We start from the raw sequence: 27,093 nt of genomic DNA, 5'->3' as shown, positions 1-27,093 counted from the left end.
CTGGAATGGATTGCCATTTCCTTCTCTAGGGGATCTTCCCAACCCAGGGATTGAACCCAGGTCTCTCGCATTGTAGACAGATGCTTTACCGTCTGAGCCACCAGGGAAGTCCCTGGAAAAAAAAGAAAAAGAGATTTATTGAACAGGTTCTGGGGGAGAATACTGCAGGTTTCATATAGAGGTTTATTCATTCAGCAAATATATTTGTGGACACTGGGTAGAAGAATTGGTGGTGGGTGCTGGGCACACACAAACTGTATGATAAAGATTTCTGGTGACATGTATGAGGCCTGGGAGGAGACGTGTGTGGGGCATTTAACCCGACTTGAGACTGATGAGCCTTAATGATCAAAGATTTTGGCGGGCAGTCCCTAGAGCTTGCCATAACCCTATCTTCTGTTTTAGAATGAAATTATTATATAAACAGGAAGGAAAACTATGCAAATAAATGTTGTGCAGGGCGTGCTGCAGACTGATATTTTGACTGCTGTTGCTGATGAACCTTGCTTGTAGTGAGGAGGTGGAGCAGTGGCTGGGGAGAAATTGGTGTGGGCAGTATTGCTCCCTGTTACAGCTATTATCTGATCTGTGAAAAGATTACATAATTTCTTCCCCTCACCAGCTCCCCCTCTAGCAACCAATATCTGTAACAAAATAGAAGCTGTTGTGGAAAAAAATTTAATAAAAATATTAGCTAGAGGTTGGTTCATACTAACAGTACTTGACATTTTACAGGTTCTAACTTGTTTAATCCTTATAACAATGCTGTGTGGTAGATTTTTTTTTTAATGTTTTTTAGAGTTGAATTAACCAAGACTCTGATAGATTAAGTGACTCATGCAAGGTCACATAATGAGAAAGTGGCAGAACCAAGATCAAATCCAGCAGTATCCAGACTCAAAGCCCACCCTCCCTCCGACAAATGAGCAACATGCTATTAATATTTTGCAGTTTTGTATTATTTGAGGAAATGTTTTCCTTCTCTTAGGAAGTATGATTGTTAGTATGGCCCCCAGGTTGATATCATATATTACAAATCTGGACAGTAAGGAAAGAAGCAAATTCAAAAAATCCACACCAACGAGCACATTCTTTTATGCTTTCGTTTATATAAGTTAAACTTTTACACACTGAAAAGCCTGCTGTCACAAAATTAGCGAGCCATGAGTGTAAGTGACACTTTGTTCCTTTTCTTGTCTGGTTGCCAGAGTTGATCTCAGTTAAGATTAGAAAATATTTTGTTAATCACCTCTCGGAGGAACATAAAAAAATTACATTGATAAATGTATGCACCACTGTGAATTCTTTATGACTGGGTTGTCAGTCGCCTCCTTCAGGCAATGAGCCAATGTTTATTAAGTAGCTACAATGGGCAGAGAGTTTTTGCAAGGCTGGGGGGAAAGGTCCAAAGGAAATAAGTGTAGATGTGACTTCCATCCCAAGAGGGCTATGATTTAACGAAGAAGATGGACATGATGTATAAGAATAAGGGAGAACAGGAGTTCATGTATAATGCTGCTGCTAAGTCACTTCAGTTGTGTCCGACTCTGTGCGACCCCATAGATGGCAGCCCACCAGGTTCCCCCATCCCTGGGATTCTCCAGGCAAGAACACTGGAGTGGGTTGCCATTTCTTTCTCCAATGCATGAAAGTGAAAAGTGAAAGTGAAGTCGCTCAGTCATGTCCGACTCTTAGCGACCCCATGGACTGCAGCCCACCAGGCTCCTCCATCCATGGGATTTTCCAGGCAAGAGTACTGGAGTGGGGTGTATTGCCTTCTCCGTCATGTATAATAAGAGATTATATATGCACCACTGTGAAACAGTGATTATAAAAGGGATAGATACACATCTGGAGACTATAAGAGTTGTCAGAACTAAGCGGGAATGTTCCTCATAGACTGAATATGGAAAAGTAATCAGTTCTGAGAAGAGTTTTGAAGAAATTCTAAAAAGTTGGAAATCAAAGAAGTCTGTTGAATTCAAATGCTTATTAGACATTTTTATGACTTCATGCAAGCATTATGGCTTTTATTTTTTCCAACTTGTACAGTCTGTGATTAATAAGTGATATAAAATAGAAAACCTTCAAACCAATTTGCCATGCAATCTTTGACATTTCTGGTAAAACTTATACAATTCATTTTTTCAGGATTTCTCAAATTTAAACACAAAGAGATAACCAGAAGGCTAGTAGGTACAAATGAACCACAGTACCCAGAGTCATCAGAACAAATATTTATGATATTATGATGAAAGCTGCTTATATTAACTCCTCATTAGAACTTTCATTCTTTCGAATTCAGCAGTAAAATAAGGCATGATATTGATGTTATGCATCAGTGAAACATACAGTAAAGTGGCAAATATTCTTTGGGAGTTTGAAAATAGTTCTGAATAATTACTGATTAAGAATTAACAGTCATATTCAAATACCTGAATCTATAGTACTGATAGTATATGGTTCACATTAGTCATAGAATGCAGCAGCTTTGGAATTAGCATTTTGGATTCTGAACGTCTTTAGTTTTTACAGTTTCATTCCATGTATTATGAGAAAAGCAATGCTTTATATCCTTTAGGAAAAGTATGATTCAATGGCTCCAGTGCTAGATGAAAATGGAGAGTATTATGGTTCTATTTCTGGCTCAGACAATTATTTAACTCTTACCTTTAATAAATACTGTCTAGTTTCAAGCCTTGATGTCTTCTTTTGTCCTTTGATTCATTTAGCAAATTTTTTATGAGGGCCTAAAATGTGTGAGGGGTTTCCAAGGTGGCTCAGTGGTAAAGAATCTACCTGCCAATGCAGGAGATGCAAATTCAATCCTTGGGTTAGGAAGATCCCCTGGAGAAGAAAATGGCAACCCATACCAGTATTCTTGCCTGGAAAATCCCATGGACAGAGGAGCCTGGCAGGCTACAGTCCATGGGGTCTCAAAGAGTCAGACATGACTGAATGATTAAACAACAATGTGTTAGGCATGGTTATAAAGTGATGAAATCAGAAACAGTCTTTGCCTTATTAGAATTTATATAATGGGGGAGAAAGAAGTAAATAAAAATGTATCAGATTGCAGAAGATTTTTGGAGGAAAATAACTCCATGGACAGAGAAGCCTGACCAGCCACAGTGTTCCCTGGTGGCTCAGACAGTAAAGACTTTGCTTGCAATGTGGGAGACCTGTGTTCAATCCCTGGGTGGGGAAGATCCCTTGGAGAGGGGAACAGCTACCTACTCCAGTATTCTTGCCTGGAGAATTCCATGGACGGAGGATCCTGGCAGGTTACAATCCATGGAGTCACAAACAGTTGTACAGGACTGAGTGACTTTCACTTTCAAGCCATGCTCCATGGGGTCACAAAAGAGTCAGACACAACTGAGTGACTAAACAGAAACAACAAGCAACAGGATGCTATGAGGGAGAACCAGGGGGCTGATGGGAAACCAATCTTAACTTGGCTGGTTAGAAAAGTCTCCCTGGGGAAGTGACATTTGAGCAGAGCTTTGAAGGCTGAATAGGAGATGGCCAATTTCAAGAGAAGAAAGGGGGAAGGCTGTGCCTGGACAAGGACCCAACATCTCTAGAGGCCCCTGTGGGAGAGGATGTGGCATGTTTGAGGAACCTAGAGGAAGGTGATGTGGTTGTAGCTTAAGAAACAAGTGGAGCATGGTCATAGACTGTCTTAGGTTTGAGAAGCTTAGGTCAGTTTGGGGCCTCTCAAACCTCAGTCATGCTCAGGGGATTGGATTTTATTGTAAATGACATGGGCAGTCACTGAGTTTTAGATGAGGAGGGAGACTGAGCCTTCCGGCTGCTGTGTGGAGAATGGATTGCAGGGAGACAAGAGGAAACAGGCAGACCAATTAACACACTTAATATCATTGACAACAATGATAGCGGACTTCCGTTTAGAGTTGACAGCGTAAATGGAGAGAAGGGGAAAGACCTAGGATGTATTATAAAGACAGAATGGACAGAACTCATCAATAAATTGAATGTAGGGATGAAGAAAAAAGAGATGTCAAGGATGATTCCCAGGTTTCTGGTTTAAGTAACCAGTGGACTGAAGTGCCATTATTGAGACAGAGAAGGCTGGGAGTGATGATCATGATTATTCCCCTGTGTTGCTTTGAGACTGCATCTGGAAAGGTCTAGATATTTCCTGGGGTCAGTTGGTACGTAAACAAGAACTATTTATGGAAATTATATTCTGGTTTAGCATGATAACATATACATCAATGACATTGCTGCTAGTGCATGTAATGGTAATGGCAAACTTCTTTAAAACTTCAGATAATGGATTTCTTTTTTTTTCATTAGGAAGTAATATCTTAGAAAAAATTTGAATATTACATAATAATGCTACTGGATTGTGAAGGGAATCATAAATTTAAAGAAAAAAACCTTTCACTGGTATATAGCAGACACTGAAAGAATGTGATATACATAAACTGAAATTTTATATGAACAAATTCCTTTGAAAGAGAGCATCAGTATTAGAGAGAATTTTGGGAAAAGGCTTCCCTGGTGACTCAGATGGTAAATAATCTGCCTTCAGTGCAGGAGACCTGGGTTCTATCCCTGGGTCAGGAAGATCCCCTGGAGAAGGAAATGGCAACCCACTCCAGTATTCTTTCCTGGGAAATCCCATGGACAGAGGAGCCTGATGGGCTGTAGTCCATAGGGTCACAAAGAATTGGACACGACTGAGTCACCAACACACACAGGAAGAGTTCATTATTCTGAGTTAGCAAGGACTTGATCACACATTGAATTCTAAGAATGTCAGTTTATCTTAAAATTTGTATGTAGTCTCAAAAGACCTCGAATAGTCAAAATAATCTTGAAAAACAAAGTTGGAGGTCTCACACTTCCTGGTCTCGAAACTTACTGCATAATTAAGGTGAAAATAGTGTGGTACTAGCATAGTGAAGTGTAATGGAAGTGTTAGTCGCTCAGTCATGTCCAATTCTGAGACCCCATGGACTACAGCCTGCTAGGCTCCTCTGTTCATGGAATTCTCCAGGGAAGATGGAGTGGGTTGCCATTCCCATCTCCGGGGGATCTTCCTGACCCAGGAATTGAACCCAAGTCTCCTGAATTTCAGGCAGATTACCATCTGAGCCAATGGGAAAGAATAAAGCCAGAAATAAACTCTTGCTTAAATGGTCAAATAATTTTTGATAAGGGTGCCAAGACCATTCAATGGAGAAAGGACAGTGTTTTCAACAAATGGTATTGGGAAAAGTGGATACCTATCTGCAAAAGAATGAAGTTAGACCTTATACTATAAACATTAACAAAAAAAATGAATCAAAGACCCATAAGACCCAAAACTTTAAAAGACTTAGAAGAAGGCATAGAAGAAAAGCTTCATGACATTGGATTTGTCAATAATTTCGTAAAAATGACACCAAAAAGCAAAGGCAACAAAAGACAAAATAAATTGGATTTCATCAAAAGTAAAGGCTTTTGTACCTCAAAGGAGTATATCAACAGAGTGAAAATGCAACCCACAGAATGGGAAAAATGTACTTGCAAGTCATATATCTGATTAAGGTATTAATATTCAGAATATATGAGAAACCACTACAACTCAGCAACAGAAAGCAAACAGCCCAATTAAGAAACAGACAAATAACTTGAGTAGGCATTTCTCCAAATAAGAGTTACAAATAACCTATACACACATGGAAGATGCTCGACATCACTACTAATTAGAGAAATGCAAATGAAAATCACAGTAAGATGCCACTTTACACCCATTGGATTGGTCATTATAAAAAATCCAGAACAAAATATGTGTCAGTGGGGATATGGAGAAATTGGAACCCTTGTGTGTTGCTGTTGGGAACATAAAATGTTGCAGCCACTGTGGAAAAGAGTATGGCAGTTTCTCAAAATATTAAAAATAAAATGACTATATGATCCAGCAATTTCACTTCTTGGTATTTACCCCAAAGAATTGAAAGCAAGGACTTAAACGGGTATTTGTACACCCAGGTTCATAGCAGTTAGCAGCATTGTTCACCATAGCCAAAAAAGCTGGAAGAAATCTAAGTGTCCACTGACAGATGAATAGATTTTCAAACTGTGGCATAAATAGCAGAAATTTACTGTATGATGCAGGGAGCTCAAAGCCAGTGCTCAATGATAACCTAGAGCAGTGGCATGGGGTGGGAGGTGGGAGGGGACATATGTATACCTATGGCTGATCCATGTTGATATATGCCAGAAACAAACACAGTATTATAAAGCAATCATCCCGCAATTCAAAATAAATAAATGTTAACTAATTAAAATTAAGTGAAATTAAACATTCAGTTCCTCAAAATATGTAACATATACATACAGAAGAATGTTGTTTAGCCTTACAAAGGGAGCAAATTTTGACATATGCTACAACATAAAAGAACCTTGAGGACATCATGCTAAGTGAAATAGGCCAGTCACAGAAGGGCCAGTGGTGTATGATTTCACTTACATGAAATACCTGAAGTGATCAGATTCCTAGGGACAGGAAATAAAATGTTGGTTACAGGGAGAGGGAGGACGGGAGAATGAGGCCTCACTGTTTAATGGGCATGAAGTTTCAGTTTGGGAAAATGAAGAAATTCTGGAATGCGTAGCGTGATGGCAACACAACAAGTTGAATGCACCTAATGCCGCTGAACAGTATGCTTAAAGTGGTTAAATGGGGACTTCCCTGGTGGTCCAGTGGGTCCCTGGGTGGCTTACACAGTAAAGAATCTGCTTGCAATGCCGAAGATCTGGGTTTGATCCCTGGGTCGGGAAGAACCCCTGGAGAAGGAAATGGCAATCTACTCTAGTATTCTTGTCTGGGAAATCCCATGAACAGAGATGCTTGGTGGGCTACAGTCCATGGGGTCTTAACGAGTTGGACACGACTGAGGGACTGACACTTGCCAGTGGATAAGAATCCACCTGCTGATGCAGAGGATGGGGGTTCCATCCCTGGTCAGGGAACTAAGATCCCATATACCACAGGGCAACTAATCCTGTATGCTTCAACTAGAAAGCCCACATACCACAACTAGAGAAAAACCTGCATGCCTCAATGGAGAGCCCCAACAAAAAGCCACAAGGAAAAATCCTGCATGACGCAACTAAGCCTGGGTGCAGCCAAAAAATAAAATAAATAAGTAATACTAATTAAAAAAACTATCCTGATCATTTCCTACTACCTCCTGTGGCTTCATGACTCCTTGATCCATATTTTTTAAAAATGGTTAAAAATGGTAAGCTTTATGTTGTATTTATTTTACCTCAATAAAAATAAGAAAAATAGGCAGTGGTCTGGATTTGCCCACAGGCCATAATCTGTGGACTCCTGATCTATGTGAACTCTTAAATTCACTAGCAGCATGTCTTTGTGAAAATTAGCTAATTGAATTGTGGCTTTCCTATGGAAATAGTACCTTCCTTACAGAGTTATGGCTTCCCTAGTGGCTCAGACAGTACAAAATCTACCTACAATGCTGGAGACCCAGGTTCAATTCCTGGGTTGGTAAGATCCCCTTGGAGAAGGCAATAGCTACCCACTCCAGTATTCTTGCCTGTAGAATTCCATGGACAGAGGAGCCTGATGAGCTACAGTCCATGGGGTTGCAAAGAGTAGTACACAACTGAGTGACTTTCATTTTCAAGATTAAATAAGATCATGCAATATTTACCAGATTCCCTAATGATAAGAATCCCTAGAAGTCCTTGCTAAAGATACGCTTCCAGCTTCAGCACAGACCTGGTGAATCAGAATCTCCAAGATTAAGACTCTGAGAAGCTAAAGCAACACTAGGAAAATCTACAAAATACTGAAAAAAGAAAAAAATGCACGTTAAAACACTTAGTATGCCACCTTGCCATAGTCAGTGGTCAGTAAACAAATGTACCTTATTTTTTTTCTTAAATCCCTAACTCCTTTGACCAAATTTCCATATTACACCATTTTTCTATTTTTATCCCTTCCATTTTTGTATTCCTAATGTCTAAAGTATAGTCTGAATCTTCACAAGGGAAGTGCATTCTGTGATCTGTTGGACAGTGAGCCTCACACCCCAGGAGAGATTCTCTAAGACATATTGTTGAAGGTGTCATTTAAAAGAATAAGAAAATTTGCCTCCCTATGTCAAAGGTTGCAGATTAGAATGCCTGCTGGGGCCAGATAGCAACTTCCATGAGTGAAGCAGGCCCTGCTGATATTGTAGAGTTCTACAGAGTGCCCTGCATTTGTGAAGGGAAACCTGTATATCTATTGTATTTCACTGCATAGAATGCATTTTATGCATTCCACTCAGAGTCTGCCTTTGACTGCTATGTATAGCTTTCCAAGAGAAGACAGAAACCTGAACTTTCAAAATGTTATTAACATATTTTGATTATTTTTCTTAGCCCTTCGACCCCAAGGTGCCTGTTGTCGTTCAGTCTCTCAGTCGTGTCCGACTCTTTGTGACCCCATGGACTACAGCACACTAGGCTTCCCTTTCCTTCATTATCTCTTGGAGTTTGCTCAGATTCATGTCCATTGAGTCAGTGATGCTATCTAACCATCTCATCCTCTGCCGCCCTATTCTCCTTTGCCTTCAGTCTTTCCCAGGATCAGAGTCTTTTCCAGTGAATTGGCTCTTTGCAGGAGTTGGCCAAAGTATTAGAGCTTCAACTTCAGCATCAGTCCTTCCAATGAGTATTCAGTGTAGATTTTCTTTAGGATAGACTGGTTTGATCTCTTTGCAATTCAAGGGACTCTCAAGAGTCTTCTCTAGCTCCACAATTTGAAGATATCAATTCTTCAGCGCTCAGCCTTGCTTATAGTCCAATTCTCACATACATATGTGACTACTGGAAAAACCATAGCTTTGACTATGAGAGCCTTTGTCAGCAAAGTGATGCCTTTGCTTTTTAATATGCTGTCTGGGTTTGTCATAGCTTTCCTTCCAAGGAGCAAGTGTCTCAAGGTTCCTACCGTGGACCAATTCATTCAGTGATGGTTGTTTCCAATTTCTCTGAGTCTTAGGGTAAACGACCAGTAAAAGAGAAGTCTTTGCCAGGGACCAGAAGGAAGAGGGACCAATGAAGATCAGGCCTGGCTCTGACAGGAATTCAAGACGGGTTGGTGATAGTGGTGGGTGAGGGCAGTGGCAATCCTATAGAAAGACCCTTCCTCAGTTAGAAGGCGAGGCTGCTCTGTCAGGCACAGTCTTCTTGGTTGTTCAGTTCAGTTCAGTCACTCAGTCGTGCCCGACTCTTTGCGACCCCATGAACTGCAGCACACCAGGCCTCCCTGTCCATCACCAATTCCTGGAGTCCACCCAAACCCATGTCCATTGAGTCGGTGATGCCATCCAACCATCTCATCCTCTGTCATCCCCTTCTCCTCCCGCCCTCAATCTTTCCCAGCATCAGGGTCTTTTCAAATGAGTCAGCTCCTTGTACTGGGTGGCCAAAGTATTGGAGTTTTAGCTTCAACATCAGTCCTTCCAATGAACACCCAGGACTGATCGCCTTTAGAATGGACTGGTTGGATCTCCTTCCAGTCCAAGGGACTCTCAAGAGTCTTCTCCAACACCATGGCTCAAAAGCATCAGTTCTTCTGCGCTTAGCTTTCTTTACAGTCTAACTCTCACATCCATACATGACTACTGGAAAAACAATAGCCTTGACTAGATGGACCTTTGTTAATAAAGTAATGTCTCTGCTTTTTAATATGCAGTCTAGGTTGGCCATAACTTTACTTCCAAGGAGTAAGCGTCTTTTAATTTCATGGCTGCAATCACCATCTGCAGTGATTTTGGAGCCCCCCCAAATAAAGTCAGCCACTGTTTCCACTGTTTCCCCATCTATTTCCCATGAAGTGATGGGACCTGATGCCACGATCTTAGTTTTCTGAATGTTGAGCTTTAAGCCAACTCTTGCACTCTCCTCTTTCACTTTCATCAAGAGGCTCTTTAGTTCTTTTTCATTTTCTGCCATAAGGGTGGTGCTATCTGCATATCTGAGGTTATTGATATTTCTCCCGGCAATCTTGATTCAGGCAATCTTCTTGGTTGAGAGATGTCCTAATACCCATCCCCACTTGCTTTTCTGGGATGGGGCCTTTGGCAGGAATCCACTACAAATACATCCTAGCCTGGGGGGCGCACTAACATCCCTAGGTGTGGGGAATGCCCAAACTGTGAGGCCACCTGAGGGCCAGCTGGAGGTGAAGGTCTGGAACAAGGAGGTGGGTAGTTATTGTGACTTTCTTCATTATTCACGACACTAAAAATTAGGATTCCTAAACATCTTTAGTTTCCAGCATTGATAGGGCAATTCACCAGTACCTGTGGCTGAGTTAAAGACCTTAAATGGCCTGTGTTTAATTCTTCTGGCCAGTTCAGAAAGCACTTTGCAACCACTGGAAATCAGCATATTTTACAAATCAATTAATGAAGGTAGCTTGTTCTGTACTTCTTCCTCCATTCCTCTCTCCCTCCTTGCCTCCCTCTCTTCCTTCCTTCCCCTTTTTTTTTTTTAGAAACTTATTGGTCTGATTGATGAGGATAACTCAGTGGTTAGTGTCTGACTTTTAGGCAGACATTTGGGAAGTTTCCTCATAATAATCTTTCAGAGAAGAGTAGAAATACACCTTGTACAATAGGACAAGCAGCCTTTTGATTAGAGACTTGGGTGGAGAAAACCTAAGAAATGCTTATCAAATTTGTGGATAAACCTTGACAAGATAACTAACATATTAGGCAATGGTATTGAGATCCAAGGTTTCTATGGAATAAGTCTTGAGCTTAACAGAATGGACTCCAGTCACATTGAGAACATGCAACTCCATGAAGGGCCCATGCGGATTGCTCTACTGGGAATACCCTTGATCACTGCCCCTCAGGGATTTCCTTGGCTACCTTCTTGTTCTTTGAGACCCAGCTTGAGAATTGCAATCTCTTGGGAACACTTCTCCACCTCTCCCCAACCCGGGCTGACTGAGGATGATAGGCTGACACCAGTAACACTCTTGTTCTTCCTTCTTTGTAAACTTTCATCACACTCTAAGAAAATCAGGTTGTTTTGCTTGTCTTCCCTCCCAATCCCCCTCAGCCCTGACCTTTTTGAAAATGGAGCCTGTTGATTTCTGTAACCTTAGGACTAATAAAAATGCTAGACTAAATAGATATTTAAGGCATTTAATATCTTTGAATGTATGAATGATTTATCTCTTGGTAACAAAGAAAGTAATACAAAGAAACAAACAACACCCAATTGCACCGTTAAAGGAAAAGGGAAATATGGCTTAGAAGTAGCATGTAAAATTTCACTTTATAAGTAGTGATTGGATGTCAAGGAGATTCATGTAAACTTGTCTGTGCTAGAAAGAAGCACTGTGTTTAGAATAACTGGAGAATAAGCTTGCTCTATGGTGGGGATATTCCACTTAGAGTCACTATATAATCCATCTCTGGTCCTCATGCCTCAAATGAGACATAGACCAATTGTAGTGTATTCAGCAACTTGGAGAAAGATGATTTGGGCAATTTGATGACTGATTTCAAATATTTGAGTGACTTTGTAAGAAAAGGCAATGGAGCTGCACTTTAGAAATCAAGGGGAAGACTGGAACCAGCTAGAACATTTTGCTGGGAAACAAACTATGGATCCCATGACTTCACTATGATAACTCTGCCCGATTGTCCAGTCTGCAACAGCTCAGCCACTGAGAGACTGGTTGTGGCAAACAAAGCAATTTAATGATGGAATTAGTGATGTGTGCTAAGTCACTTCAGTCGTGTCTGACTCTGTGACCCTGTGGACTGTAGTCCACCAGGCTCCTCTGTCCATGGGATTCTCCAGACAAGAATCCTGAGGTGGATTGCCATGCGCTCCTCCAGGGGATCTTCCCGACTCAGGGACCGAACCTGTGTCTCCTGCAGCGCCTGCATTGGCAGGCAGGTTCTTTACCACTGGCACCACCTGGGAAGCCAGTATCAGAAGCGATGCTTCTCTTGTAAACCTATGGGTAATGAAACTGTACTGCTTTTAGATTTTGGATTTTTAAGCTACTATTTTACATGACATTTTATGAAAGAACTGGGATGGCTTTTAGAGATGTTGCTGAGACAGTGATCAGGTTTTTCTTGTGGTCAAAGGGCAAAGGAAAGTAAAACAAAATTCCAGGTGGTAGTGACATGAAATTAACTAGCCCTTGTTGTGACAGAAAATCCAAACACCAAATCCACTATTTACGTTCCTAAATTCATTCTATTTCTATTTATTTAAAAAGTTTTATTCATTTATTTTACTTTTGCCTGTGGCGAGTCTTTGTGCTGCACGTGAGCTCTCTCTAGTTGTGACGAGCAGGACCGCTCTCTGGTTGTAGGGTGTGGGAGTCTCACTGTGGTGGCTTCTCTTGTTTGGAGCACAGGTTCTAGGGCGTGTGGGCTCAGTAGTTGAAGCATGCAATCTCTAGAGCTCAGGCTCAGTAGTTGTGGCACATGGGTTTAGTTTCCCGGCAGTACATGGAATCTTTCCAGAGCAGGGGTTGAACCCATGTCTCCTGCATTAGCAGGCAGATTCTTAACTACTGGACCACCAGGGAAGTCCCCTAAATTCATTCTAAATAGCTGCTGTTCTATAACATCAAGGACATTTACCTACAACAGAGACTGCTCTGATTTAGTACTGGAAAATGCACTGTTTGGAGGCAGATGCTCAACCTGCTGTATATTGAATATGGGGCTTTGGGCAAGTTCCTTGACATCACTGAATCTGTGTCTTCATTTGTAAATAGGAACCATAGTACCTATCACAAGACTACCCTTAAAGGTCATATGATATTTTCTCAGCTTAAATGTCTGTGATTAGGCCTAGAACTCAATAAATATTTATTAAATCAGAATCATGGAATTGCTGCTTTAAAATAGCAACTATTGTAAGTCTATGAGTAATGAAATCATACTACCGAGAGACGTAGATTTTGTATTTTTGACATTTTATGCAACATCTTATGAAAATTCTTAGGTGTGCTTTCTTTTCTTTTTGCAAGGTTTTTATTCTGAAATAATTGCTGATCCACATATAGTGGTAAGAAATAATACAGGGCAGTTTTGTATACCTTTGACCCCATATCTCCTAATGGTAATAACTTATATAGCTATAGTACAGTATCACAACTGGGAGATTGTCATTGATAAAATGAATCAATCTTATTTATATTTTGTTACCAGTTTTTCATGCACTCATTTGTATTTTTGTATACTATTTCATTCTGTGCAATTTTGTCATATGTGTTCTTGTTCAGTTGCTCAGTTGTGTCCGACTCTTTGCGACTCCATGGGCTGCAGCATGCCAGGCTTCCCTGTCCTTCACCATCTCCCAGAGCTTGCTCAAACTCTTGTACTTTGAGTCAATGGGGCCATCCAACCATCTCATCCTCTGTTGTCCCCTTCTGCTCCTGCCTTCAATCTTTCCCAGCATCAGGGTCTTTTCCAATGAGTTGGCTCTTTGCATCAGATTGCCAGAGTATTGGAGCTTCAGCTTCAGCATCAGTCCTTCCAATGAGTATTCAGAATTGATTTCCTTTAGGATTGACTAGTTTGGTCTTCTTGCAATCCAAGGGGCTCCTAAGAGTCTTCTCCAACATCACAGTTCAAAAGCATCAATTCTTTGGCATTCAGCTTTCTTAATGGTCCAACTCTCACATCCATACATGACTACTGGAAAGACCATAGCTTTAACTAGACAGACCTTTGTTGTCATATGTGTAGATTCATATGAAAACATCAGTGTGTTCTGTCTCAAGGATTTCTTGGGCTACCTATTTATAGCTAGATGCACTTATTCCTTCCTTCAACCTCTGGTTACTACTCATTAGTTCTCCTCCTCTATAATTTTTTCATTTCAAGAATGCATACATAAATGAAATTATATAGTATATAATCTTTTGAGATTGATTGTTTTTCACTTAACACAATTCCCTTGAGAATCATCCAAGTTGTGGCATGTGTCAATAATTCATTCCTTTTTGAACCCTCTTACACTGTTGGTGGGAATATAAATTGGTACAGCTACTATGGAGAATATTGTGGAGATTCCTTAAAAAACTAAAAATAGAGTTACCATATGACTTAGCAATTCCACTCCTGCATATGTCCAGAAAAGCTGAAAACTCTAATCTGAAAAGATACAGTACCCCCAGTGTTCATAGCAGAACTTTTTACAATAGCCAAAACATGAGAGAAACCTAACTGTCCATCTACAGATAAATGGATAAAGAAGATGTGTTTTATGCACACACACACACACACAAACACACACAAATGCACAATGGAATATTACTCAGCCATAAAAAAGAATGATATAACACCAATTGCAGCAACATGGATGGACCTAGAGATACTAAGTGAAGTAAGTCAGACAGAGAAAGACAAATAAATATATGATATCACTTACATGTGGAATCAAAAAAACATGATACAAATGAACTTATTTACAAAACAGAGATAGACTCACAGGCATAGTAAACAAACTTATAGTTACCAAAGGGGAAATACTGGGGAGGATGGATAAATGAGGAATTTAGAATTAACATATACACACTGCTGCTAAGCCACTTCAGTCGTGTCCGACTCTGTGCGACCCCATAGATGGCAGCCCACCAGGCTCCCCCGTCCCTGGGATTCTCCAGGCAAGAACACTGGGGTGGGTTGCCATTTCCTTCTCCAATGTATGAAAGTGAAAAGTGAAAGTGAAGTCGCTCAGTCGTGTCTGACCCTCAGCAACCCCATGGACTGCAGCCTTCCAGGCTCCTCCGCCCATGGGATTTCCAGGCAAGAGTACTGGAGTGGGGTGCCATTGCCTTCTCCATATACACACTACTGTATATAAAATAGAAAAATAAGAACCTACTGTATCTATATAGCTCAAGGAATTATATTCACTGTCTTGTAATAACCTATAATGGAAAAGAGTCTGAAAAAGAATATATATATATATATGTGTGTGTGTGTGTGTGTGTGTATGCATGCATGCATGCTAATTCACGCTAAGTCACTTTAGTCATGTCCAACTCCTTGCGACCTTATGGACAGGCTCCTCTGTCTATGGGGATTCTCCAGGCAAGAATACTGGAGTGGGTTGCTGTGCTCTCCTCCAGGGGATTTTCCTGAGCCAGGGATCAAACCCAAATCTCTTACATCTCCTGCATTGGAAGACAGGTTCTTTACAACTAGTGCCACCTGGGAAGCCTATATATATGTGTGTATATGTACATATATACGTGTGTGTGCATGGGTGTTCAGTCATGTCTGACTCTTGATGACCCCACTGACTGCAGTCTTCCAGGCTCCTCTATCCATGAGGATTCTCCAGGCAAGAATACTGGAGTGGGTTGCCATGCCCTCCTTGTGTGTGTGTGTGTGTGTGTGTGTGTGTGTATGTATGTATGTGTGTGTGTGTGTATAATGATATCACTTTGTTGTATAACTGAAACGTTGAGAATCAACAATACTTCAATAATGTAAAAATTCACTACTTTCTCTTTCCAATTAGCGTTTAATAATGTTATGTATCATAGTTTGTTTGCCTTTTCAATCATTGAGGGACATTTCAGTTGTTTCCAGGTTTGGGCTATAGAGAGTAATGAAGCATCTATGAATATTTGTGTACAGATTTGTGTATGTGTGTGTATGTTTTCACTTGTACTTCATTTTTTAATTAATTTGTTTGAGGTACTTAGTATTTTTAGCTAATGAATAAAGTTAATAAACAAATTATCAGTGACTAGAGAGTCTGTCTTTGTTGGAGGTATTCCTTTTGTTCAAAATAGGAATATTTTTTATATTTATGTCAGTGGAATAATTAAATAACAGTACCTGACACACATGTATATTGTATATACACAGGTGTATTGTATATTGGTATATATTATATATATATAATGTACTAACATCATATAACTATGCCAGCTGCTGGTTAGATTGTGTGGCTGTATTTACATAGAAAAGTTGTCTATATGCTGAGAAAACACATTTGTTTATAGACTATCTCCCAAGCAACACTCTCTTCCCATTGCAACATGTACTAAAATGTAATGCGTTATCACAAATAAGTACAAATGTTTGCACAATTTCCTCCATGTACCCACTTCTCCAATTTAGAATGCACAGAAGTGTTAAAAAAATAAAATCCTTGGCATGTGCCCAGGCCACATCAATTCTTACTCATTTAGTATCACTAAATGAGAAACTTTGCATGAGCAATCATTGGTAAAGTTACAGCTGCTGAACAATTGTTAAATACTATTAGTGAATCACATATAGTGCTGCTTACTATATACCAATCACTGTTCTATGCCAGTGCTGCTTATTTATGTGAACCAATCTCCACTAAAACTCTATGGTGTGTCCACTATCAATACCCTCATTGTATTTCTGGGAACACATTTCCAAAGTCTCAAAGTTGGTGTTAATAATTGGCAGGCCTGAGATGAACCCAGTCTGGCTCTACAGTCCATCTTTTGACTCCTACACTCCTTGTAAGACTAGAATCAGTAAATTCGAAGAAGCCAACACCCCAAAATATTTTCATTAAAATTGGTGTTCTGGAATCTTCACTTGTCAGAATGGAATAAGAACATCCAACTTTCCTTCAGCTAAACTAAATTTTTTCAGAACTGTGGTGTAGGCACTCCCAGAGAAAACTTAAGTGCTGCTCACCTTAATTAGACCCATTAGGGCAGGTTCACTCAGGGTGTGTCTGGAAGAAGGTCTGATAAAACTTGATAGTGAGACTAGTCCAAGAGAAAAGAGAATTAACAACAAGCTTCATAATTCGAAGTGAGGACCAATTTTGAGTACAACATACTGTTTACTACTGAGATTTGCTTTTCAGCACGATGCCCATGAATGAATCTCTAGGAGACTGAGGGCTGAAGATAAAACAGAAAAATTCATTTTACTAAATACTTGGTTGGGCATTAAAAGCAGTAAGCACCATTGCATAGGTGTCCATTAACAAAGAGCATGGTTCAACCAATTGAGAGATGGATACTCTGGGTGCAGGGTATATGGAACTTTGGTATATTTAGGGTATTGACATGTTAATAATACTGGTGTCTTCAGCTAAACACTGCTTCTAGTACCCTGGGAACACTCAAGATCTTTCATAACAGTACCTGGCAATATCCCATGTCTGAGTCTAGGGCTATGATGTCTGAGGTCAATGGAGTCTTTGGTAACGTGAGAGAGTGCTTTGTGTCATTAGGGTACTGTGCCTTTGTGCAAAAATTAGCACCATGGACAGCGGATGCTGGTGGTGTGCTGGGGCACCACCCTCATGGGCTGCACTCAGTGGGAGATTTAGCATTAGATACTCTAAAGGGTGCTGAAGAAGTGTGCAGGAAAAATGGTGGGCACCGGGTGGAAGCAGAGAGAATGTGTTTATTCTCAGAAAAATTTGGGGATGGAAAGGGGAAATTTAGAGAATAGAGGCTCTCTTAAAGAAGGTAGGGCTACAGCTAGACAGATACTGTTTATTGCTATCGATGTTGTTGTTATTATTATTTATGTGACTGTGAGACATTGATATTATCAAGAGAAAATCCAGGTTACTGATGTAGTTGCCTTCTCTAAGAATAGGTTAGGAAGATTTTTGCCTTGTTTATTTTTAGTATAGTCTTGACTGAAGATGAAGAAAGATGTCATAGATTTTGAGCTCAACCATATAATGAATGAAAATGTGTTTGGATTCAGGAAAAATATTCTACTTTTCCTTTAATTTTGACTGAAGTATGAGAGAGATGCAAAGTACATACTCACAACCAATGTTTCCCCCTGATTTAGAGAATTCTTTAGAAGCTGGCTAAATAACAGAAAATGTTTTGGTTACCCATTGCTGCATAACAAAAATATCAATCTTAGTATTAATAGTATAAAAAAGCAACCATTTTATTATGCTGTGGATTCTATGGATATGGAATTCAGATGGGGCTCAGCCAGATGATTTCTGTAATAGATTTCCATCAGAGAAACAGGCAATGGCACCCCACTCCAGTACTCTTGCCTGGGAAATCCCATGGATGAGGAGCCTGGTAGGCTGCAGTCCATGGGGTCGCGAGGAGTCAGAAATGACTGAGTGACTTCACTTTCACTTTCCATTTTTGTGCATTGGAGATGGAAATGGCAACCCACTCCAGTGTTCTTGCCTGCAGAATGCCAGGGACGGGGGAGCCTGGTGGGCTGCCGTCTATGGGGTCACACAGAGTCGGACACGACTGACGTGACTTAGCAGCAGCAGCAGCAGCAGCAGCAGGGAAACCTCAGTTCTTAAAGCCTTTTGACTGATTGGATTTGGCTAACCCAAATTGTTCAGGATAATCTTTTTTTTTTTTTTTTTTTTAACATAAAGCCACCTGTAGATGTGAATCATATCTTACCTTCATAGCAGTACCTACGTTAATGTTTGACTAAATTAGCAGGCACTGTAGCCTAGCCAAGTTTGGTATATAAAACTGATCATCACTGTTTGTCTCTGCTCCACAATGTTCAGGAATTTAGCCAGAAAAACTCAAATGGTTGAGGTGATGTTGAGTGGTGTTCTGACAGGGCAACTGTTAGAAAACTTCTCTACTCATGAGACTGGTACCTGATGTAAAGGCCAGGCTCAGCAGTTTCTGTCATCTGGAGCCCCTACCCATGGCCTCTCCATTTCGCTTTGTCTTCTCACAGCCTGGGAGCAGAGTTCTGAGAGAAACTGAAAAGGAAGAGCTGCTGCTGCTGCTGCTGCTGCTAAGTCGCTTCAGTTGTGTCCGATTCTGTGCGACCCCATAGACGGCAGCCCACCAGGCTCCCCAGTCCCTGGGATTCTCCAGGCAAGAACACTGGAGTGGGTTGCCATTTCCTTCTCCAATGCATGAAGGTGAAAAGTGAAAGTGAAGTCGCTCAGTCGTGTCCGACTCTTAGCGACCCCATGGACTGCAGCCTACCAGGCTCCTCCGTCCATGGGATTTTCCAGGCGAGAGTACTGGAGTGGGGCGCCATTGCCTTCTCCGATAGGAAGTGCATGACAGGCAAAGCGTCAAGAGAACTAGGCAGAAGCTGTGTGGCCTTTTCTGATCTAGCCCTACAAATCAGGCAAGATTTAGAGTATTATGATATTTATAATGTAATTATAATTAAATATTATTTCTAATAATAATAAGTATTATTATTTTTTGGAAGAGCAAATTGATTATGTTGACCAATGAGAAACTAAAGTGATGTGACTTCCTTGCCAGTCCAGTGGTTGGAACATTGCCTTCCAAAGCAGCAGGTGGTGTAGGTTAGTGACCAAAAAGAAGCAATGTTATGAAGCAATATTATAACAAAATCAGTAAAGACTTTAAAAATGGTCCGCATAAAAAATCTTTAAAACAAAGAAAAAAACCCACTAATGTGACAAAAAGTATGGGAAGTAAACAATAACCATTGAGTTCTGCTGTAATTCCATTTTTCTTCCTTTTACTTTAAGCCAAAAGGATATAAAATTGTAGACTGTTGGTGAGTTAACTATTTTAAATTTCTCCAACAAAAACTGTATAGTTTAGCAGTTGCCCAGCATTAAATATACACATTTTTTGCAAAACCCTGAAAGTTTTCATTTTTCTGTTGACCTGAGACTAATGAAATCATTTACACTAGTCAAATTCAGAGTGTCTTTTCCCTTTTCTGCCACCATAATATTTGGCTAATTCTGCTTGTAATACTCACACTTTAGATCTTTCATTCTAATGCAGCATGAAGTGAAGTTAACTCATCTCGATCCTTTGTGACTCATCAATTGGTTGAAGAACTTCTGCTTTATCATTCTCCTTTCTGCATGTGTGCTCGCTCAGCTGTGCCTGACCCTTTGAGACCCCATTGCCTATAACCTGCTACTTTCCTCTGTCCATGGGATTTTCCAGGCAAAAGTACTGGAGTGGGTTGCCATTCCCTTTTCCAGGGGATCTTTTCAACCCAGAGATCAAACCCATGTCTCCTGCATTGGCAGGCTGATTCTTTATCACTGTGTCACCTGGGAAGTCCCCTTCACCTTCCTGAGGCATGTTCAATAATTGTGCATTTGGCCTTTATTTCTTTCCTTTGGCCTTTATTTATTTCCCCTTGAGTGATGACATTTTTCAGTTACTGGATTTCAGCATCTTTCCTTTAAGTTCCAACTGAAGTATCAATTCTTTTGTCTTTTAGAACTACGTCCTAAATGTGTTTATGATTGTAAACATCAGAAAGCTGGCCCAGACTCAAGAGGAGGGTATTGGATTCCATCTTTGATGAAGGAGTCATATTGCATGAGAGCAGGTAGGATGGAGGATATTGTTGCAGTCATCTTTGAGAAGCACACTCAGCTAGAGAAGATAAAAATGAACATCTCTGTCAATTGGAATAAGTGAAATATTTTGGAGTTCACCAACTGTTTACCAACTTGCCTCAAACATTCAAAAAAGGCAGAATTTAATAGCATTAGACATTGATCTCTGTAAATATACTGATATTTCCTCACATTCAAAAGCACATCAAGAGAGAAATTTATTATTAAAAATGTGACAACTTGGGATGGGTCTGGACTAACCCACTTAGCTTCAGTGATCTTTGGGGGTTGGATAGACAATGGAAACTATGTTAATTATCTATGATTGTGTAACAAATTATCACAAACTCAGTGACTTACCATGACACACACTTACTGTCCCACAGTTTCTGTGAGTCAGGAATCTAGGCATGGCTTAGCTGGGTCTCCTGTTTTAGAGTCTCTCACAAGGCTGCAATCAAGGCTGTCAACAGGCACATGGTCTCATCCGAGGCTTGACTGAGGAAGGAGCTTCTTCCAGGTTCATGTGATTAATGCTAGAAACTGAAACCAAGGTGTGGAAACCGGGTGGCAGGGGTGATTAAGGCCATTATAGTGTTGGCTTCTCACAGGAACGTTAAACACAATCGCTGGAGTTTGGGAGGTGTCCTGTCTTCCTGATCACAGTCTCGGTGTCAGAAAGCATTTGATATTAAGATGGGAGTGGGAGCCCAATCCAAGGTGATAAGCAAATCCCAACTGGTAGGTGAACAAGCAACGGGACGTGCACAACTCATCTGGAGTTCTAGGTGGCCAGGCAGATAGATAGGCATAAAGTCAGACTAGTAGGAAAGTACCCGACTTCAGAGAAATATTTCAGTAACACATGATAAGGGAGGAAGGGGCAGATTCTGGTTCCCTGAGGGATCCTGACAAAAGTAAGCCAGAGAAACCACATATTTATAGGAAGTAGAAACTTCCTATAAATTTACTGAAGTAGAAACTTGTATTTAGGGGAACAAGGCAAAGGCCTATTTATCAAAATTGCAGAGGAAGAGACTTTTAAATACCTGAGCTCCCACATAGGCTTGGAATTCTGTGAGACAAGGGAGAACGTGTCCTTGGATATGTCAATAAATATGCTAAATATTAATTGAGGAGGTGACAGAGTGAGGAGACTGCTCCTCTCTAGGAGAGAAAGCACGTATGGGCTCTCTGCTTATTGCCATTGGCCGAGGCCACCTGTCTACGTCTGTCCAGGTAACTGGTGCTGTGCCTGGGTGTGAGCAAGCATGGTGGTCAGATGTGGCAATGACTGGCTGCTGAACTCTGTAACTTCTGCAACAGGTAGCCAGAAGGTGGATGACGATTCCTGCATCTCCCTGCATGTCACTTCCTCTATTTTTGTTGGACCACAAGCTGAAGGTGCTAATTTGGACACCATTTTTACTAACTGAAAGCACTGATCTAATGTTCATAGTTGATCTGGTCCTTAGTTTTTAAAGATAAAGATCTTTCAACGTAATTTTTTTCCTTACCCCACCGCACCTCCCCAAGACTAGACTGAAAGATGTTGAAATATTTTCTTGCAATTTGATAGGCACAGACTGTCTTATACAGGTCCACTTTGCATCAGAACATAAAGGCAAAAATCCTGAAAGGTCTTTAGCGAAAGTGAAAGTGAAGTCGCTCAGTCGTCTCAGACTCTTAGCGACCCCATGGACTGCAGCCTACCAGGCTTCTCTGTCCCTGGGATTCTCCTGGCAAGAACACTGGAGTGGGTTGCCATTTCCTTCTCCAAAGGTCTTTAGGTACTCATATACAGTGAAAATAATTACCTGTTGTAAGGTCTGGTAAAGGCCTTCCAGAAGCCCAAGTCTAAAGCATTCGGCACACTCTAAAACAAATGAAATTGGATAGTAACTCCTAGGTGATGTCAGTGGAAAAGATAACTTAGAACTATTTTTGATTTTGGCTTTCTTTGAAAAGTAAAGTATATTTTATGGAAAGAAAAACTTTCTGATCATGTCTAAATAAAGTTTCTGCATGAGTTCTTTGTGATGGCAAATAATATGTGTGTGTCAGACACTTCCCTGTGGTTGGTAGTTCTCCAGTAATTTAGTGGTAATAGCTGTTAAAGCACAGATGCTGAGAAACCCAGTTCCAAAACTGTTTATTTCTCTAAAATATAGCTTTATATTTATATCTTTTTCAATTGTACATAATACTATTTTATATTTAGATATAGATGCCCTATTTTCTTTTTTTTTTAAAGAATATTTTTATTGAAGTATAACATCTATACCATACTTTGCACAAATTGTAGATGTACAGCTTGACAAATCATGAAGTGAATACTTTTAGGTAAGCAACATTAGATCAAGAATTAGAATATTACCAGGATCCAACTGTTTTACTTTCCTTTCTCTGCAGAGAAAACTATTACCTGGACTTTTAACAGTATGCATTTGTTTTATGTCTTTGTACTTTATATAAATGAAGTCTTATCTACTTTTTTATGTCTGGCACTTTTCATACCAAGTTTGTTTAGAAAATTCATTCATGTTGCTATGATAAGCAGTAGTTCATTTTTATTGTTGTATAGTATTCCACTGTGTAAATATAATACAGATTATTCATTAATTCTGCTATTTGTTGGAAATAGTCTTCCCTGGTGGCTCAGATGGTAAAGTGTCTGTCTACAATGTGGGAGACCTGGGTTCGAGCTCTGGGTTGGGAAGATCCCCTAGAGAAGGAAATGGCAATCCACTACAGTACTATTGCCTGGAAAATCCCATGGACAGAGGAGCCTGGTAGGCTACAGCCTATGGGGTCACAAAGAGTCGGACACAACTAAGCGACTTCACTTTCACTTTCAGTTTGGGGCTATTATCAATAACACTGCTATGTAAATTCTTCCGCATGGCTTCTGATATACATTTCTGTGGAGTAAAAATCTAAGAGTAGAATTGCTTGTTATAGGGCATGGGAAGTTAACTTTAGTAGACACTCTCAAACATTTTTTGAAAGGGTTGTAAAATGTATATGCCCACCACAAAAGGCTTTGATAGGAAAAACTGGGCTCACCTCTCCATATTTTCCTTCTCTCTTGGATATTTGTTACCACAATCCTCACTGCTTTGGAACCTCTCATATGTCTTTAATAAAATCTTTAAGAATATTTTTTTCTAGGGCTTCCTGGTGGCTCAGTGGCAAAGAATCCATCTACCAATGCAGGTGACATGGGTTTGATCCCTGATCCGGGAAGATCCTACATGCTGTGGAGCAACTAAGCCCATATACCACAACTACTGAGGCACTGCTATAGAGCCTGTGTTCCACAACTAGAGAAAGGTCCATATAGCAACAAAGACCCAGTGCAGCCAAAACTTAAGCACATACATTTCGTCTAGCTTTTTTGGTTCTTGCCTGCCCTAGCAGGAGGTGGTTCTGCAGTAGTCTAACTCACTATTACTGAAATTGGAAATCTATTACGGATGTCCTTTGAACCTCAGAAACAGTAAAAGCTAACTTTTACTTTATTCTTAAAGAAGAAGTGAATAAGTAAAAGTTAGACAGGTGATACACAGAGATACACAGAGAAAGACAGAGAGAATAGCATACATGAAGAAAAGAGTATGAGGTGTACAAGGAATTGTAAGAAATTTAATGTTGTTAGATCATAAATTGTGAGACAATAAAAGAAAAATTATAGAAGCTATGTTATAAAAGACCTTAATGCCAATCTGAGGGCTTCCAAGGTGGCTCAGTGGTAAAGAGCCCATCTGCCAATTCAGGAGACACAGGTTCGATCCCTGGGACAGGAAGATCCCTTGGAGAAGGAAGTGGCAACCTACTCAAGTATTCTTGCCTGGGAAAACCCATGGACAGAGGTGCCTGGTGGACTATAGTCCATGGGGTTGCCAAAGAATCAGACACAACTTAGCAACTACAGAACAACAATAATGCCAAACTAAAGAGTTTGGATTTTTATCTGAAAACTCTGGGGAATCATTGTTCATTTTAGCACAGGAAGTAATGAGATCAAATTTCAACTTTCCAAAATTTATGTTGAAATCAGTATGGGAATGTATATGAGGGACTGAGACTAGATTCCAGAAAATTAGTCTCTTACAAAGGTATAAAGTGGGGGTGGCCCTAAGCTGGTGGAGGAGTAGGATGGGGAGACCACTTTCTTCCCCACAAATTCATCAAAAGATCATTTGAATGCTGAGCAACTTCCATGAAACAACCTCTGAATGCTGGCAGAGGACAGCCCATTCTCTTTGAAAGGAGGTAGGACAAAATATAAAAGACAAAAAGAGAGACAAAAGAGTTAGGGACAGAGACCCATTCCAGGGAGGGAGTTGCGAAGGAGATTTCCAAATACCAGGAAACCCTCTCACCAGCGGGTCTGTGGGGAGTTTCAGGATCTCAGAAGGCAACATAACTGGCAGGAAACAAACAAACAAACAAACAAAAAACAACAAAAAAAACAACCCACAGAATACGCACCTAACCACAACTACCAGTGGAAAAGTAGCCCAGATGCTTGTATCTACCACCAGCAAGTGGAGGCTGAACAGGGAGGAGCCAGTTACATGCTTAAGGTAAGGACTGGGCCTGAATGCCCTCAGGGCAATCTGAGGGCACTAACGTGAGATAGCAACTCAAACTGTAGGATAGCCAGAGAGAGAAAAAAGAAAAAAAGAGAGAGAACTTTCCCTTGAAAAGTTCTAACCTAAGGCACAGCCTAGCCTGCTCACAGAACAAAGGACTGAGCAAATACCAGAGGAGAGCTAGCCAGCTGCGGACTGGCCCATTCCCCACCAAAGGCAGAGAGGCAGGTGGGCAACAGCCAGAGCCAGAAGGCAAGGGGCAATCTCAGCCCCAGAGACAGCATCTTCCACCAAACTGTGAACAGGCTCCCAGTTGCTAACCAAGTCTTCCTGGGATCCTGGATGGTTGACATCTGCCAGGAGGGTTGCAGCCAGAGATCAGCTCCCCAGAGGAGACACATGGCCCACCTGAGACAGTGCTTTTATGGTGCACCCAGGAAACCAAGTGGCTGGGACCAGGGAGGTGATTAAGATGCACAGACCACCTGGGACAGTGTGTTGGACAAACACCTGCTTGCCTGAGCTGCTCAGACCTGGGAAGGACAAAAAACGCATGCCCAACTGAGTCTGTGCCTTTGTGGAGTACCCAAGAACCTGAACCTGAGCAGCTTAGACCTGGGAAGTGCATGAAACCCAGGGCCCACTTTGGACAGTTCCCCTGCAGAGCAACCTGGAGACTGAGCAGTGTAGAATGGGAAAGCACATGTGCCATGAGCTGGTGCAAACCCAATGTGGTTCAGACACTGCAAGCACTCCCCACACATGCCAGTGATATTTGTTTGCAGTGTTCCTCCCTCCCCACAGCACAACTGAACAAATGAGCCTAAATAAGTGACCACCTTCGCCCCCTTGTGTCAGGGTGGAAATTAGACACTGAAGAGACTTGCAAACAGAGGAAGCCAAAATAAACAAAGAAGAGGGAACTGCTCTGGAACTGACAGGTGCAACGGATTAAAACCCTGTCGTTAGCATTGACTAAGCATTGGAAAGGGCCTATAGACCTTGATAACAAGTATAAGCTGGAACAAGGAACTCTCTGAAACTGAACTGACCCCACACTGCCCTCAACAGCTCCAGAGAAATTCCTAGATACATTTCACTATTATCATTTTTTAATTAAAAAAATTATTTTATGTTCTTTATTACTCCTTTAATTTTCATTTTTATAACCTACTATTACCTTGCAAAAAGACCATATTTTTAAAGCAAAGTTAATATATATATTTTATATAATTTTTGTGATTGATTTTGTTTTGTATTTTTAATATTGTATTTTTGAGAGTCTAACCTCTACACTTGATTTTTCATCTTTGTTTTTTGGTATTTGTTATCAATTTTTTACCTTTAAGAATTGAATCTTCAGTATCCATTTTTACTTAGGGGTGTGATTACTGGCTTGATTGCTCTCTCCCCTTTTGACTCTCCTTTTTCTCCCCCAGGACACCTCTATCTCCTCCCTTCCCCTTCTCTTCTCTACTTAACTCTATGAATCTCTCTGGGTGTTCTGGGCTGTGGAGAACACTTAGGGAACTGATTACTGGCTAGAGTGGCCTCTCCCCTTTTGACTCCCCCTCTTCCTGGTCACCTCTATCTCCCTCCTCCCTCTTCTCTTCTCCATGTAACTCTGTGAACCTCTCTGGGTGTCCCTCACTGTGCAGAATATTTTCACCATTAACCTAGATGTTTTATTTGTGCTGTATGGATGAAGAAGTCATGAGGCTAATCTAAGAATAAAACTGAAATCCAGAGGCAAGAGGCTTAAATCCAAAACTTGAGAACACCAGAAAACTTCTAACTCCAGGGAACAATAATAGACAAGAGATCATCCAAAAGCCTCCATACCTACACTGAAACCAAGCTGCACCCAAGAGCCAATAAGTTCCAGAGCAAGACAAACCACACTAATTCTCCAGCAACACAGGAATATAACCCTGAGCATTAAAATACAGGTTGCCAAAAGTCACACCAAATCCATATACACCTCAAAACTCACTACTGGAAACTTCATTGCACTCTAGAGAGAAGAGATCCAGCTCCACCCACCAGAACATCAATGCAAGCTTCCCTAACAAGGAAACCTTGACAAGCCACTCATCCAACCCTACCCATAGGGAGCAACCTCCACAACAAAGAGGAACCACAAACTTCC

This window comes from Bubalus kerabau, chromosome 1, assembly GCF_029407905.1.
Source record: "Bubalus kerabau isolate K-KA32 ecotype Philippines breed swamp buffalo chromosome 1, PCC_UOA_SB_1v2, whole genome shotgun sequence".
NCBI lineage: Eukaryota > Metazoa > Chordata > Mammalia > Artiodactyla > Bovidae > Bubalus > Bubalus kerabau.
Note: the sequence above shows the minus strand (reverse complement) of the source record.